This window comes from Puma concolor, chromosome B3, assembly GCF_028749965.1.
Source record: "Puma concolor isolate L17-30 chromosome B3, mPumCon1.1.hap2, whole genome shotgun sequence".
NCBI lineage: Eukaryota > Metazoa > Chordata > Mammalia > Carnivora > Felidae > Puma > Puma concolor.
This window is the reverse complement of record NC_141672.1, coordinates 76,364,144-76,376,267: the sequence shown is the minus strand read 5'-3', so window position 1 is coordinate 76,376,267 and position 12,124 is coordinate 76,364,144. Positions and strand designations below refer to the sequence as shown.

Below are 12,124 nucleotides of genomic sequence, written 5' to 3'. Positions count from 1 at the left end.
ATACCATTTTGCATTCCCACCAACAGTGTGCAAATGCTCCAATCTCTTATCATCCTCGACAACACCTGTATTTTGTGTTTTGGATAATAGCCATCAATTTTTTAAATGTATAAAGCCTGAATGATATCAAGGAATTTATTATAAATGTAGTGGCAAATACATTGACACAGTTATCATCAAAAAGGAACTAGAGAATTACACGTTTCAAGTATGTGCTTTTTTTCTGCCACTTTTAAGTAGTGGCCAGTACCAATATTTTAAATACTGAAATACTTAATAGTATGGTCCTGTTCACCTAATTGCATGACTGTGTCAGATGATATTTCACTGGGGTTTTGATTTACGTTTTCCTGCTGACTAGTGACATTGAGTATTTTTTCACATACTTGTTGTCCATTTGAATGTCTTCTTTAAAGAAATGTCTATTCTAGTCCTTAGTCCATTCTGTTTTGGCTTATTCGTTTTTCTAAAAAATGTTTATTGTAGGAGTTTCCTATATTGTTTAGATATTAACTCCTTTTCATATATGTGGTTTGAAAATATTTTCTCCCACTCCTTAGGATGACTTTTGATGTTGTTGATTGTTGCCCTTGCCATGCTGAGTTTTTCAGTTTGATGTAGTCCCCCTTGTTATTATTATTTTTTTAATGTGTATTTATTTTTGAGAGAGAGAGAGAGAGACAGAGTATAAGTGGGAGAGGGGCAGAGTGAGAGGGAGAAAAAGAATCAGAAGCAGCTTCCAGGCTGTGAGCTGTCAGCACAGAGCCCGACACCAGGCTCAAACTCACAAGCCATAAGGTCATGACCTGAGCAGAAGTCAGATGCCCAACCAATTGAGCCACCCAGGTGCCTGCCCCCCCACCCCTGGCCGTTGATTTTTGCTTTTGTTCCCTGTGATTTTGGTGTCATATCATTGCCAAAATCACTTTTCTTCTATATTTTCTCTTCAGAAAAATAACTCTTAGTTTGTGACTTTTTCTGTTGTTTTGCTTTTTTTCTGCTGTAGTCTTTGTTATTTCCTTCTGCAGACTGTGGGCTTCCTTTATTCTGTTTTAGTTCCTTGAGCTGTAAATTAGTTTATTTATTGGGAATCTTTTATAGTTAATTATACCCCCATACTGAATTCTTTGGGTATGAGGGAAAACTTTTATTTAGGAATGCACTACAGCTTGTATATGAAAGATCAACTGTTAAAATGTTTAAGATATTGGGGCGCCTGGGTGGCGCAGTCGGTTAAGCGTCCGACTTCAGCCAGGTCACGATCTCGCGGTCCGTGAGTTCGAGCCCCGCGTCGGGCTCTGGGCTGATGGCTCAGAGCCTGGAGCCTGCTTCCGATTCTGTGTCTCCCTCTCTCTCTGCCCCTCCCCCGTTCATGCTCTGTCTCTCTCTGTCCCAAAAATAAATAAACGTTGAAAAAAAAATTAAAATGTTTAAGATATTTTATATATGTAGGTATGACTCCAAGATTGCTTTTTCTGGTACATTTCACTTAATAGGATACTGAAATTGACCCTTCTGGTAAATAAATATGAGGTGCATAAAAAAGACAGTTGAAGCCTCCCTTGATTCAAATTTGCCCTTGATTTCTTGTGCAGAGAACGATTATACACAATTTTGATGATGATGTCTCAACTTCTCTTAAAGTGGTTTAAGAGGAATTTGAAATGTGCATTTTTCAATAGTCCATAAAGCATTCCCAACTGTGAAAGAATGGAGACTGGAGGGACCACTGATGAAAATGTAAAAGCTATTATTCACACTTGACATTTTCATCCTGTGCTCTATCAAGATGTGGAATTTCCTTAATTTTACTTTCCTCCTTTTCTATAAATCTCAATTTCTTTTTGGTATTTCATCTCTCCTGGTTTTCTTCTTGTTCTGTTCTCAATTTCTATTTTAATATTAATGGGTTTTTTTTTCAAATTTTTAATGTTTATTTTTTTTTGAGAGAGAGAGAGAGAGGGAGAGGGAGAGAGTGCGAGTGAGGTTGAGGAGCACAGAGAGAGGGAGACACAGAATCAGAAGCAGGCTCCAGGCTCTGAGCTGTCACCACAGAACCGACACGGGGCTCGAACTCATCAACTGTGAGATCATGACCTGAACCGAAGTTGGAGGCTTAACCGACTGAGCCACCCAGGCACCCCTTAATGTTTTTAAGGTCTGTCTTTTCTTTCTTAGATCTTACCTTTGTAGGAGTTAAGTTAGTTTGCTCGCTAGGCGTTCTCTTAGACATCTTGGACTGCCTCTTTGGCAGAATGACATCCCTTGGGATATCTCTATTGGGTGCGGTGGGTTTAGTGAGTGAGGAGGGGGCTTTAGTCTTTGCACAACGGAGCAGCAGGAAAATGCCCTCCTATCCGCTCGCCTTTCTCTGTTGTTTCCTTTTAGGTTTGTCTCTTAAGCAACATGGAGAAAGAGTTTTAATTTTGACTCAGTCCAATAATTTCTTTTTATCTATGGTCTGATTACTGATATATTTGGACTCATTTCTAATATTTTGGTTGTGCTCCATATGCTTTTGTTTCTTTCTTTGCTAGACTATCTTCTGTTGCGCTTGTAGAATTTTTTTCCCTGTTCTAATGACAAGTATACTTAACTTGTGTGAGCGTGTGTGTACATTTTTTATGTCTAATTTTATTCTATAACATGTTTTCCTTGTATCTACTGCTGCTTCTCCTTGGGTGTGCTTTTTCTCTTGCTGATTTCCTATATTTAGAAAAACCCAGTGCGGGGCTAGAGCAAACTGTACAGTATCTACATATCAGGACAGTAATTTCAGAAAGAGCTTATCGAATGAGCTGATAAACGACAGGTGCAATGCACCTTAAGAAAAACTAATAACAAAAGAAAACCATGCAACACAATAACACAACTTTCTTCTGCCGGAAGTAATTTTCACCTACTAGCTTCATGGATTTTCCTTCATTCTTCCTAGTCTCTGTTCCTCCTAGAAAAACTTGTGCTCATGTGAGGAATGCTTAAAAAGGTTCATTTAGCGTAGTATTTCATAGATTAAAAAAATTCATTTTAACTAGTAATCAATAGCAAAATGGATGCATAAATGGAAGTATATGCACAATATGGAATCTAATGGAACAGAAGGATGTATATGTGTTTGTGTAATAAGATCTACAAGATTTAGTAGTGGGTTTATAAAGCAAGCTACAGAAAGGTACACCTAAAATGTGTCTTTGTATTATAATAAAATATAAATAAATTAACTACATATGTCCTGGTGATTGAAATCTGGTAAAACACCTAGAAACATCAACTCCAAAGTGTACAAGATGAAGAAAGATTTAGGGTAACAAGGATGAAGTTTCAGAATAGGTAGCGGTAGTCAAAAAAAATTTTACTCTAAATATAATGTTTTATTACTCTTAATAATTCATATATTCACCAATCCCTCCTATTGTTAGAAGTAATAAAAAGTCTTAAAAGCCATCAGAAATGTTTATTCATAGTCTCTCTATTCTTGTCACCAAAAGGGGGAAAGGAGAGAATGATCCCTTTCTTTAGAAGATTTTGTCCAACCACCCAAAGTTGAAGCATTTCTTCCTCCTCTGTGATTACATACTTTTTAGTCTTCACTCCTCTCAGGGTTTTACTCTTTGACTCTATTACGGATAGTTATGTATATTTTTGTCTTCCCTGTGGACTGTAAACTAGTATGTTATCTACTTTTATTTATTCTTTTAAAATTAAATAATTAATTCCTATCTTTTAAATTCCAGGTAGTTAACATAAAGTGTTTTGTTAACTTCTGGTGTACAGTATAGTGATTCAAGACTTACCTACAGTTTCTAGGCGCTCACAAGGACAAGAGCACTCTTAATCTCCTTGACCTTGTTAACCCCTCCCTCAGCTCTCTCCTTTTAGGTAACCACAAGTTTGTTCTATTTAATTAGGAGTCTATTTATTGACTTATTTCTCCTTCTGTCTTAATTTTTCCCTTTGCTTATTTCATTTGTTTCTTAAATTCCATGTGAATGAAAGCATATGGTATTTTCTTTCTCTGACTGACCTGTACCCCTTAGCTAGCCCTCTCTAGCTCCATCTATGTTGCGGCAAATGGTAAAATTTCATGTTTTTTTTATGGCAGAATGATATTCCATTACACTTTTATATCTTTTTTTTTTTTTTACTTAAATTCAAGTTAGTTAACATATAGTAGAATACTGGTTTCAGAAGTAGAATTTAGTGATTCATCACTTACATATAACACCCAGTGCTCATCCCAACAAATGTCCTCCCTAATGCCCATCACCCACTTAGCCCATTCCCTCCACCCAAACCTCTCCAGCAACCCTCAGCTTGTTCTCTGTATTTAAGAGTCTTTTATGGTTTGCTCCCTCTCTGTTTTTATGTTATTTTTCCTTCCCTTCCCCTGTGTTCATCTGTTTTCTTTCTTAAATTCCACAAACAAGTGAAATCATAGGGTATTTTTCTTTCTCTGACTGACTTATTTCGCTTAGCATAATACACTCTAGTTCCATCCATGTTGTTGCAAATGGCAAGATTTCATTCTTTTTGGTCACCGAGTAATATTCCATTGTGTATATACATATATACCACATCTTCTTTATCCATTCATCAGTCAATGGACATTGGGGCTCTTTCCAGAATTTGGCTACTTTTGATAATGCTGCCATAAACATTGGGGTGCATGTGCCCCTTTGAATCAGCATTTTTGCTTCCTTTGGATAAGTACCTAGTAGAGCAACTGCTCAGTCATAGGGTATTTCTATTTAAAAATTTTTGAGAAACCTCCATACTGTTTTCCAGAGTGGCTGGATCAGTTTGCATTCCTACCAATAGTGCAAAAGGGTTCCCCTTTCTCTGCATCCTCACCAATATCTGTTGTTTCCTGCATTGTATGTGCTTTTATATATTCTTAAGATATAGTAAATTACCCCATTGAAACTAAAATCCATAAATATTTATGGATTTATTTTGAACTAATGTAAATAAATCAAATAATTAGCAGGAATTGAAATTTACTAAATTATTTGCTGATAATAATTTCCATGAAATTTCATAAAAGTTGTCTTTTATGCAGTTCTCTTCTTTTCTGACCATCTGTATTTCCTTCATCAGGAAGCATGGGATGAACGGGGCTGGGGATCTGTGTCTGCGGAGTTGCTTTGTTATAAAGTGATCTTGGATGACGGTTTCAGTCCAGCAGGGGGCACTCTAGGTTTTATAAGAAACAGACTTTCTGATGGTACAAGGGTTGAACAGTTAAAGGGAGAACAGAAATCCTGTGAGCCAGTCAAATAATAGATAGCAAAGGTGGGGGGGGGGGGGGGGGAGGAGGGGAACAGTGTTTGTATAAAGTTCATTTCAGGTTTTTAGTTCTGCCATTGCATATACACTTCAGATCTGGAGTCCAATCTCCATAAATGCATTATGAAGATAATTCTTGGAGCACAGGTACCAGGATAGGAATATTTTTGGGCATCGAAGTCATGGAAACTCAACAGAAAACATCCCATTACTTGTCTTCAATTTTTTAATTGTTATGAATAAAATTCCCCACACCCACTGACAAAGAAAACTATTTCAATATGCCTAAATATCCTACCTTTTCATATATCTCACCTGACAGTGAAATGAACAAGAATGAAGAGAAGAAGAAAAGAGATAAAAATAAGGAACAAAAACAGAAGGAAAGGGAGATGACAGTATTTACTTTGACCAGCGACATGTGACCTGGCCAGAATCAGCTGTGTGGGTGAAACAGGTGTCCACAAGTTGCACAGGAGAGGTAGATAGGTGGAAATTACATCAGAGGGGACATTATGCAGACATCCATATTTTTTATTAACTGAATTCTGGTTGGAATAATTTTCTATTTCGTCTGCCTTGGTTTCTAGAACTCTCTTGATCTCAAGAAATTGTATTTACTCCTACAATACACAATGCATGCTATCAGATAGTTTTTCTTTATCAGTATTTTTATACCACTGAATTTTCACATTGTCTGTCCAACTATACAGTTTGGGGAATGGAGTCATTCTTCAAGGTTGTGTAACTCACTGAGACACTGACTCTACCAGAAATATCATTCACCCTTTCTCAGTTACTAACCTACAAATTTCTTACATCAAATGTTTTAAGGAAAAAATTCCTTATAACTGCACATATTGGAAATATCATCCCTACCTCCCTGCACCGTTGGCAAGCACAGTTTTGGACAGATTACTCTGCAGTCTCCCTGGGCCGCTGTGGGTGGAGTCTCAGTCCCCGGACTGACAGGGTTCAGGTGTGATTGGTGCTCAGTGATTCTGGAGGGACGTGGTGACTGTTGACAACACAACTTCTCTGGACCCAAGACTCTACACTCTTCAGAGTAGGGGTGAAGGCACGTCAGCGACCAGACAAGGAGTCATGAAGAGACAGCGGGGAGCCCTGCTGGGGCTTCTGTGGGTGCAGGTTTGCTGTGAGTGGGGGCGTCCCAGACGGGGGCGGGGGAGGTTCACAGCCCGCAGTGGAGGGGGAGCTGCACAGAACTCCTGCAGAGTCTACACCCTCAGCGGGTGTTCCCGGGAATACTTTATGGGTTTGAAAACTGCCTCAGTGGCTCTGCAGTGACTTCTTTTGTGTTTGGTTTTGTCTTTCCAAGCAGGGGTGAGAGGGATGGACGTGGAGCAGACACCTGCAGCCCTGAGCCTCCAGGAGGGAGGCAGCTCTACCCTGAGGTGCAATTTTTCCAGCTCGGTGAACAACGTGCAGTGGTTCCGACAGAACCCCGGGGGCGGCCTCACCCGACTGTTTTACATAGTTTCAGGGATGAAGCAGGATGGGAGGTTGAACTGCACGGTGAACACGAAGGACCGGCACAGCAGCCTGCACATCAGGGCCTCCCAGCAGGAAGACTCAGCCACCTATCTGTGTGCGGTGCAGGCACAGTGCTCCCTGCTGCTCTGCAGCCTGTCCCCAAACTGCAGCTGGGCTCCCAGCCCAGGCTCCTCCACCAGGAAGCCTTCCTTGTGCAGCCGCATTTGCACAGCGTGCTTGGGACCATCTGGGGCTTTGCAGGCTCAAAGCTGGTGGCGGTAAACCTTGACAATAAATTATTCAAAATGAAAGTGTGTATGTGCACATTGCATAAAGCATATTGGAAGGATGTTAGTTCTTAAAATGTTTAGAATCTCTGATTTTGGAACTTGCCGCCACATGGGAAAGCAAAGATCCGTAGGCTTTGAAATAGAAATTTAAGATAAAGATAAGAGCTTCAATGGAAAAGAATAACATTTTCATGTGAAGTTTTAACTGATTCAATATCTGATTATTAACACAGAAGATAATCTGAAATTAAAATTTCTCATAACTTAAGACATGGTAAGATATATAGACCAGCATTCTGAAAGCTAATGTGTTAGACGTAAAAATGTAACATAAGACTATTGGGATTGAGAGGACCCAGACAGGGTTAGAACATTTTGTTGAATTATTGCTGCTTATTGGATTTTTGAAAGGAGTTAGTAATGTTTTATTTTGAAATTCAGGTTTTAAAGCTGACTTTACATTTGCTGTTCAGACTCCTGTCATACAAACAACTCCTTGGTAAATTATCACATTCCTATCATAGATTAGTTTTCAACTCTTGTCTTTCCAATACTGCAGATGTTATCTTTGACTTGTTATAAAACAGTGCATGTTAAATATAGAAAATATGTAATAACCAAAGTTTGAAATTGATAATTGTGTACCCAGCTAATTTATTATTAATGTTTGTTTTGCTCTCTTCTTAAATTCCAATATAACTTGGATTCTGATTTTTTTCACTCAATGTTATATCCTGAATTGAGTCTTGTCCTCTTAACACCTGCTTTTAAATAGCTCAGTGAGAGATTTTCAGAAGTCACTATATTTTTAATTTTCTTCTATCTTTTGCAAAATTTGGCAGTCCTCTTTCTATGTGTTCTGATTATTTTCTTAAAATTTTTTTTAATGTTTATTTATTTTTGAGAGAGAGACAGAACATAAGTGGGGGAGGAGCAGAGAGAGAGGGAGACACAGAATCCAAAGCAGGCTCCAGGCTCTGAGCTGTCAGCACAGAGCCCGATGTAGGGCTCGAGCCCACTAACTGTGAGATCATGACCTGAGCCGAAGTCAGACGCTTAACCAACTGAGCCACCCAGGAACCCCTGATTATTTTCTTTTTGAGATAATGTGACCTGTGATTTCCTTGAGAGTCTAGTGATGGTATGTATTTTATGTGTATTTGAGGGAAATTAAAAGTAGAGGTGATTTATTCAAGAATATGACTGAGAATTAGACTCTTTTCAAAATTGTGTTAGTACATTTTCACATCTACACTCATATAATTTAGAAGGGAAAGTTGTATCTTTCAATCATTATTATATAGCACAAACTTGTTTACATAGTTGATCATCAGTAAATGTTTATTAAAGAAAGGAAAGGTGAATTCTGCTATATATTTAGAATTTTTATTTAAGTGTGTGAGTAAATTAAATGTATAAGTTGATGTGTGAAGAATAAACACTTAACAGCCTATATTTGGTTATTGAAGAACATAGTATTTTCTTCTGTTGATCTATGTATTTTTAATAAAGCTCAATTGTTTTAAGGAAAAAAAAACTTCTTCCTAGACATTTAATTTTTATTGTTCCTTATGATTGGAATCCTTTTTCCTGGGATATGTGGGAAAAGTTTTCATATACATTTATATAAAAGCACCTTACTTAAGTCTTCCTAGTGGATTGCAGAAGACATTTAGATTAACGTTTATTATAGAGATAGCCAGCTACAAATTTCCCTGTCTCATCTCCATGTTTTGACTGAATTAAACAATCCTTGTGCAGGTTTATTTTTATAAAGGTAATTCTTTTAGTGTTGAAGATTGAATCATTGTAAAGAAAGAATTTGCATAAATAATTATTTTCCTTATTCTTCCACCCCTGGTCAAAGGCAGGCTATTTTCTCTACTCTTACCCGCCCCCCCCCACCTTGTATTATATCAAAAATAAATAAACATTAAAAAAAAATTAAAAAAAGGGAATTCTTTTAGTGTTGAAGATAGAATCAATATAAGGAAAGAATTTGCATAAATAATTATTTTCCTAATTCTCCCACCCCGGCTCAATGGCAGGCTAATTTTCAAGACATCTCATATTCTTCCTAAAGATGGATACAATTGGTGGTTTGGTATGATGAGAATGATCCCTCTTGGCTAAGTTATGGTGGTCAGTTATAAGCTAACTGGTTTGTTGTTGTAGGGAAAGTCATTAGGTTAAATTAGGTTTAAAATATTTGAATAAGAAAGGTTTGTATTGTAGCCCAACGCCTCAATCAGCTTTTATTATTTGATTATTTGGTTATACCATTGGCTCCTGTGCAGTAGAAGGAAGGCAACTCTTGATTGTTCCATTTCCTCCAAGCCTGATAAGGAGTCAGAGGGAAGCACAGCTTATATTTTACTGTTTTCTTCCTTCTTAAACCGAATTAGAAGAGAGAGAAGGTGCAGTTACTATTAGCTCAACTGCTTTCTCAAACTTAAGTGAGAACGTATCCAACGGAAGAAAAAACACTAGCCAGAGTATGCAGAGTCAGTTCATAGCGTAGATCCAGACACATTCAGGCTTTAAAGCTTCATCATGGTTGGCAGATTTATTGCCACTGTTTCTGGACAGTTTATCATAGGCTTTATCACAGAAATTCTTTCTTCTGTTGTTCTGAAGGCCAGAAGTTGAATTAATTTCATGGGGCTTATATCATGATGCCAGCAAGGCTGTACCCCCTCTAGAGGCTCTAGGGAGAAACTATTCTTTGCGTCTTCTTGCTTTGGCTGCTGCCTGCATTTTTTGGCTTGTGACCACATCGCTCTAACCTCTGCTTCCATGGTTTCATTGATTTCTCCTGTCTGCAAACCTCCCTCCACTTCCTCTTAAAAGTATGCATGTGACTCCATTCGGCCCAGGATTCTCTCTCCATCTGAGGATCCTTAACTTAATCATACCTTCAAGGTTTTTATTTCTATTTTGTTTTTCTTTCTCTCCATTTTCACCTGATATTTATTTATTTATTTATTTATTTACCATTATTTTGCCCCTACAGTCAGCATGGTTGCTGCTGTCTTTTCTAAACTGAGGAAATAATATACGTATTAAGAGGCCAGTTGAAAAGTAGAAACCACATCAATTATTTTATTTTCTCAGTGTTTTAGATTTTTATTAAGGAAAATCTATAGAAAGTGGACCACTTTTATTTAGAGTCCTATCTATGAATATTGAAATTTAACATGTGATATAGATTCATCTGAGCATTATACAATCAAGATACAGAACGACTTCATTGCTCCAGCCAAATCCCTTGTTCTGTAACTTTCTAATCACACTGACTCCCATCCATAACTTTTTGCACACCTTGTTTGTTCTTTGATATTTTTATCTTAAAGGAATGTCATATGAATAGAACCAGACAATGCATAGTCTTTTGGTAACGGCGTCTTAGTGAGAAGAAGCTCGTGCCATGGTCACCTGCATGATTTCTGCCTCTTCCTTACTCTCGGTGTTTCCTATCCCTGATTCTTTTTTTTTTTTTTTTTTGAGAAAAAAGAATCTTTTTATTTGTTCTTTTTTTTTTTTTTTTTGAGAGAGAGAGAGGTTGCAAGTGAGTGAGGGGCAGAGAGAGAGAGAGGGAGAGAGAGAGAGAGACTCCCATGAGGGCCAGAGAGAGAGAAAGGAGAGGGAGGAGAGAAAGAAAGAGAGAAGCAGAGATCACCCAAAGCAGGGCTCGAGCTCATCATAAGCTGAGCATGAGTTCACCCAATGTGGGACTCAAACTCATGAACAGTGAGATCATGACCTGAGCTGAAGTCAGATGTTTAACTGACTGAGCCACCTGGGCACCCTATTTCTGATTTTTTTTTAACTTTTAGTTATTTTTATAAAAATAACTCATAATTTCAAGTGTTTAGACTCTTTTAGAGATTTAATTCATAGTCCTAGAAGTGAAACACTACAACCATTAATAATGGAATGGTTCAAGGGCGTGTTAGACCAACTCATATTTTCAAGTTGAGACATGTTATTTATACAAGTCTAATTATATCTATTCTAGTCTAAATTTTTCCAACATTTTAAGACATATTTTATTGATTAAAATTCGCTGTTCTCATACTAGTTGGGGTATGTTTATTATTTGGCTTTTCTAGGAGTTGACATAATATAACACGTCCAACAAGTTTTTACCTTTGTTTCAATAACCGTGGCTTTGCAGAGCTGAGTTATAGCATCAGGATGGGTATTGTCTCAGGTAAAGGCTATACTCAAACAAGTTATTTTATTAGTAAGAGAACAAAGGTAATTCAGAAATTATAACATTTATCATTAAAGTGGGAATATATTTCTAAAAGGACAAAGACACAAAAGAATGAAAAGAAAAGTATGAGAATCAGTGGTGCCAACCATCAAAGAGAATTCTCTTCTAAATGGGCTTGGACGGAGTTGTCTGTTTCATGCAATAATATGTTTGTTTCAAGTTTCTTGGGTCAGCACTCACTTCTGTGAATGGTCTGCTTCTGCTGATTCTCTCAAGAACCTCAGTTTAAGATTTCCGATATGAGCAACATTTTCCATTCTTCTCAATGAAGGATCCATAATGTCATAAGAGTTAGTAAGTGTGTAACCAAGGATCCATTTCTAGTAGTTTATCTACTGAACTGGTAATAAATAATACCTAATAAGGTCATTTCACATGACTCCATGGACATCTTCCTCTGGGGTTTTGTTCAGATATGATTAAATGAAAGGCCAGAGAACAATCTGGGCCTGGGATGAAAGGAAAAGTGTGAAGGGTTTATAGATCGAGTTCTGTTTGTGAAGGTTGGACTATGTGTGGGTTGGGACATCTGAGCTACATGGGCTGCAGTGAGCAGTTTATGTAAAGACAGCACAGGACTTCGTGAGGGAAGGATGCAGGGCCTGAGGCCTAAGGCTAACATGTACCAGGCCACACTTGTTCCAGGGTGTCTGCTATAGTAACCCATTTCAGTTTTTTTTTAAGTTTATGTATTTATTTTGAGAGAGAGAGATAGAGGGTAAGCAAGCCGGCAGAGAGAGGGAGAGACAGAATTCCAAGCAGGCTCAGAGCTGTT

The 12,124-nt window shown here is 37.8% G+C and overlaps 1 long non-coding RNA gene across 1 annotated transcript; it reads left to right on the top strand.

Moving 5' to 3' along the window:
- Positions 1 to 6,224: 6,224 nt before the first annotated feature.
- LOC112855684 (uncharacterized) lies at positions 6,225 to 8,521 on the top strand. Its single transcript, XR_015252536.1, has 2 exons — positions 6,225 to 6,442; positions 6,629 to 8,521. It is a non-coding gene; the product is annotated as an uncharacterized LOC112855684 (long non-coding RNA).
- Positions 8,522 to 12,124: the final 3,603 nt, after the last annotated feature.